The sequence below is a fragment of the Nannospalax galili genome, unplaced genomic scaffold, assembly GCF_000622305.1.
Source record: "Nannospalax galili isolate Female #2095 unplaced genomic scaffold, S.galili_v1.0 scaffold638, whole genome shotgun sequence".
Lineage (NCBI taxonomy): Eukaryota > Metazoa > Chordata > Mammalia > Rodentia > Spalacidae > Nannospalax > Nannospalax galili.
Genome location: NW_008341884.1, coordinates 1 through 5,697, shown reverse-complemented (window position 1 = coordinate 5,697; position 5,697 = coordinate 1).

The window sequence follows — 5,697 nt, the reverse complement described above, 5'->3', positions numbered from 1 at the left end:
TCAAGAGGTTACACTTCCAAATGACACTGAAGGAGGGAGAAAGCCAATCTCGATACAACTGCTAAAAATCACTGGTATTGTAAATAATACATGCAGTCACAAACTTAAACAGGAGGAGAATAATAAACTAATTAAAAATAACTACAGGTCTTCTTAGATTCCCAACCCCCTTTCTAAACAGTGGCCATTATTACCAATTTATGTTTTCTCAGAAAAATTTAAAGCAGACACAGAGCAATGAACTGCACTAAGAAGAAGCAGTTCTATTACTCAGGTCTGTGCCAGCCCTCAGCCTCCTTCCCTCATTGTGCTGGAGGGCCATGTAGCAGCAGCTGGTGTCTGCCTGCTTGGTACACCTTGGGACTGTACCACTAAGCACCTGTGTCTGTCATTTCACCTGATCAACAGTGTCTCAGGGAGAAATCTTTACCACCCCTGAAACTGACAGATGAACCAAGACTACAGATGACCAAGTTCAGAAGGTTAAAGCAACACGCCCAAGATCACAAAGCAGAACTGGTGAGGGTCAAGCTCAACTCAGTATGTTCTTTACTCTTTCTCGGTGTTCCTTCTTCATGTACCGTGAACTCTTCAAGCACACAGATTTTATACATATCAGCAACAGCTGCTACCATGACTTATAGTGGGGCTATGTCCTGATAAACTTTCATGAATTAAAAACACTGTAAACTGAGCAGGTGATAGAGCTCAGTTGTAGAATGTTTGCCTGGCATGCACAAGGCCCTGATTTATTCCCCAGCACCCTCCTCTACACACACATAAACAGTTAAGTCAAAATGCATTTAAAACCCAACCACCAAACAGCATAGCTGACTTAACACAGTAAACAGTATGGGCCATTTACCTTCATGACTGTGCCAATAACTGGGAACTGCCTTCTGTGCCACAACCTGAGATCATAACCAAGTTATCATACCATGTGTCACTAGCGCAGAAGACCATCACCAAAACCCAAGTAGACTTTCTTCTAAATGGACATCACTTCCATACCAATAAAGTCACAAAAAAGTCTTAAATCAAGCCGTTATCTACATATGTTCAAGCTTGTAAAACTCCAAGTTTAAAATGCTGATAAGGGTGCTAGGAATGCAGCTCAGCTGTAGAATGACTGCTGCCTGTGTGCAGGAGGGCCTGGAAATGCTTCCCAGCACCTTGAAGAGAGGGGGAAGGAAGGGGAAGACAAGGAGGAAGGGGACAGGAAGGGAAGGAGAAGGAGATCAAAAAGGAAAAGGGAGGGAGGGTGGGTTCTGACCTCCACTGGTGTAGCAGCTGCGATCTCAACAGACTGCCATTTGGGCCCCCACTCTGGCACAGGGGCTGAGAAAGCAGGGGACTGCCTGAGAGTATCTGGATCCTGCAGCTTCCCCCAACTGCACTGTACTGAGAGTCCAAAATTGCCCCCCCACCTTAGGGAACTTTCCAAATTTTCTCTGAGTTCCTGATAATAGGGGTCCAAACCTTAGAAGCAAGCCTGAGTATAGCTGACTGGAACCTGACTTTGGCTTCTGTGGGTGCTCCTGAATAGCTGATCTAAGCCATCAGTTACCTCCAAAATAAAACCTGAGAGAACCTGAAGCCCGTACCAACCAGCTTTACACAACCAATGAGGAAAGGAACTAGGCACCCAGATAATACAAACAGAAGCATACTTCAACTTAATTCTCATATCAGAATCATAAACAACAAAAGAAATTCACATGCCAAAACCACAACGAAAGAATAATAATAGAAAGCCAAAACACTATGTCCCCACCAAACTCCACTGTGGAGGCCTGAGGCCAGGGGCAAGGCAGGATGGCGCCCAGAGGAAACGGCCGGGGCATGATCAGACTTGTTTGGCGCCTAGAGGAAACAGCCAGAACATGGCCAGACTTGTTCTGAAGAATCGCTAATTGGCTCCTGTCATTTCTGTGCATCTTGGCAGCGCATGATCACCTCACTAACGCTATGCTGTGCTGTGAAGAGGAGACTGCATGCTCAAGTTCACCTTTCATATGATTGGACACTTGGTTGGGGAGGGAATTTTCCTTGTGGTTTTTGCCTTCCTAAGTCCTGTAACGCCTGCAATAAACAAGTTCCTGCTTGACTGGCTCCCTGTCGTGTCTGATTGTCTCCCAGGGAGGCTGCGGGTTACGGGCAGACAGCTCATCTCCCTTTCCCCGGCTCCTGTGTCAGGGCAGGATCCTGACATCTGCCGCCCAACGTGGCGCCCGAAGACCACTTGGACCCGCTACGGGAGGTGACTGCCGGGCTAATTGGGTGAGTATCGAGGGAAGTGAGACCCCAAGAGATGGGTAACGCAACGAGTAAAAGTGAGGACCCAGCACTCACAACGCTGAGACATATGCTGAGATCCAGGGGGTTAGAACAGTCTGATTCCTCGTCAAAGAAGGTCTGGGAGGCCGCCCTGTGTCTCACTCCCTGGCTGCCCGCCAGCAATTTATTCCAGTGGGCTACCTGGAACCGGCTTGAACAACTGGCTCGCAAGACAGAGATCAATAGAGGGGAGGAACCACCCTTGGGGTTTTACCCCACCATCTCAGCCCTGAAGTCATGTTTTCAACCCAATCTGACCCTCGGGCATACTTGGATAAGGTCACAGGGGAAGGTAAACGGGTCGCTTTTGATGAGGAGAGAGCCCAACGATACAAAGCGCATACTATGGAGAGATCTGGAAAGGGGGGGTGACGAGAACGGGGAAGATAAAGTGGGGACCCCGGGCAGTTGGGATGAGCATGAGGGAAAGGACCCTGGAGGGGGGCAATCTAGTCCATCAGAGCTCTCCGCTCCCATGAGACTGGTCCAGGCTTTCCCCATAAACATCAACCCCGGACCCCAGCACCCAGCCGCCTGGTACCCTTGGGAGGCTAGAGATCTTAAAGAAGAAGGCAGTGGCCAAGGACAGCCCCGGGTCCCCCTGGGTCGACGCCCTTCTCCAGGGCTTGGTATATCAACCCTGTACAGCCAAAGACTAGATGGATCTAGCCAAGGCAGTCCTCCCAGCCCCTTGTTTATTAAATGGGCGGCACTATACCGAGAGGAATGTTGGGTCCAGGTGGAAAATAACCTTGCCACCAACCTCCCGTCCCTATCACTTTCAGCATGCTGACAGGGACCATGGGCGCCTTTGCCACGGGCGCCCAGCAGGCAGAACTTCCGCCACCGTACACGGAACAGGTCAGGGCCCTTGGCCTCAAGGCCTGGCATAAGTTAGATACAGGCCCTATGGAGCCACCCATATCGGGGATCCATCAAAGCTCAGGGGAGCCATTACATGCGTTTGTAGATAGGGTTGAAAAGAGTCTAAGGAGAAGGTTCCCCCTGGGCGGCTCAGAGAACAGTTCATAAAAATGCTAGTATGGGATGGTATGAACGCCAACCATAAGGTCATCTGTGCGGGGTTAAAGGACCATTCCATGAGCAGCTGGATCATGGCCTCAAAGGACATAGGGACCAAAACAAAGGCGACCGAGGCTACGGCTGCAGTCCTCAAGACACAGACAGAAGCTCTAGTTACAGCCTTCAGAGAAGCCCTCACAGGCCTTGGGCTGCAGGGTAGGCGCCCCAGGGCTGAGGACCAGAGATGTTTTGGGTGCGGCCAGCCCAGGCACCTAAAGAGAGACTGTCCGCAAGGGAAAGCCCCTCTCAAGGTGGAGGGGGACAGGCCCAGGGCCCCGTGCCCACGCTGCTGCAAGGGGTTTCATTGGAAAAAAGGACTGCCAGTCCAGGTATGATGTGAAGGGCAAACCTTTAAACTAGGTTTGGGGAAACCCCCAGCCCTGTCACCAAAAGGGGGAGGGTGCACAGGCCCTGGAAGGCCCATTGCCCACTGGACGGTCCCTATCATCCCGGGGCTCCACCCTAAGATAGACATCTTGATAGATGGGCAGAGGTTCCAGGGCATTATTGAAACCGGGGTAGATAGGACCATCCTGAGGAAGGAAGAAGTCCCCGGAAGGTGGCCCCTCGAGCCTGGCCCACAGGTGATGGGTGTTGGCAGCACCATGCCGTCATGGGAGCTTAAAAACTGGCTTTGCTGGCAGGACCCAGATGGTACTAAGGAGGAGATCAGCTCTTTGGTGGCTGAGGGGCTTTCCTACAACCTCTTCGGGAGAGACATCCTGGGGGGGGGGATGTTTTTGTGACCATGGACAATAGGGAGTTTATCGAGGGGCTCCTCGATGATGACGAAATGAAATGAACAGGGTTAGATACCCCCTTGACCGCCTCTCAAACTACAGGGGGGAGGAGTCATAGTCTCCCTAGGTCCACCCCCAATCCTAGAGGCCGCTGTTCCTCAAGTTCCTGCAATCTGATGGTCCCCAGGGAGCCCGGTTTGGGTGGAACAGTGGCCCTTGCCCAAGACAAAGCTCCAGGCTTTGAGGCATATTATACAGGAACAACTTATGCTGGGGCATATCTGCCCCTCCATGAGCCCTTGGAAAACCCATTTTTGTCATAAAAGTCATCTGACCAATGGAGAATGCTGCAGGACCTCCGCAAGGTCAACGCCATAATGATGTTGGAAGGAGTCCCCTTGAGGGGACTGCCCTGGATACCTGCTATCCCCTCAGATCTATTTCTCATAGTTATAGATATCAAAGACTGCTTTTTCTCTATCCCCCTGCAATCCCAAGGTTGCAAGAAGTTTGCCTTCTCTATGCCTTCCATCAACTTTAGCACACCCGATGAAAGGTACAAATGGACGGTCTTGCCCCAAGGCATGGCCCATAGCCCAGCTTTCTGTCAGAGCAACGTGAGGGATCTCTTGAGCCCAACAGGCTTTGCCACATGCTGCTGTATATGCCTACGTGGATGATATAATTTTGGGGGCACTAAATCTCTACCAATTGCAGGAATTATATGAGGTCACTCAAAAATGCCTCCGGGCTCCACCAACTGCAGGAATTATATGAGGTCACCCCAAAATGCCCCCAGGCGGGGGCATGGACAAGATACAGACTGTTGCCCCCTTTAAGATTCTGGGGACTACATTGTCCATGGAAAGGGTAAGTCCCTTAAAGCCACAACTGACTAGTAAACCTAATATGACCCTGATAGAACTTCAAAAACTATTGGGGGAGATCAATTGGCTATGGTCTTGCATGCCCATCTCTACTGAGACACTGGAGCCCCTGTTCCAATTGTTAGTAGGCAAACAGCGGTCAGAGCTAATCTATCTGAACCCACAACACCTAGACATTTTACAGGTGTCCAGGAGGCCCTGGACCAAGCCCAACTGTCCTACTATATGCCTGGAAAGGACCTCAATTATGGGTGCTCCCCGGCGAGGCCCTGATGACATCCATCCTCACACAAGGGGGGAGGCCCCTCCAATGGGTGCATACCTCCCTGGGGGCACTCCACGGGTGTATACACCCACGGACCAGTTAGCTGACCTAATTGAGAAAGGACAGGACATAGCCCTGAGACATTATGGCATTGACCCCCACAAGATTATTATCCCTTATCGGCTGTTGTTGTTTCTGCAGAAACAACAGCCAAATGGCCATGGCCTTGGAGGGCTTTCTGGGAAAGTTGGACTGTCATTATGGCCCTCACAAATGGGTAACCTCCTTTCGCACCCTCCACTGGGGGGCCCCCAAGCTTTCTGTCAAAAACCCCCTGACGGAGGCGTATAATGTGTTTACTGATGGAGGAAAATTCAGAGCCACT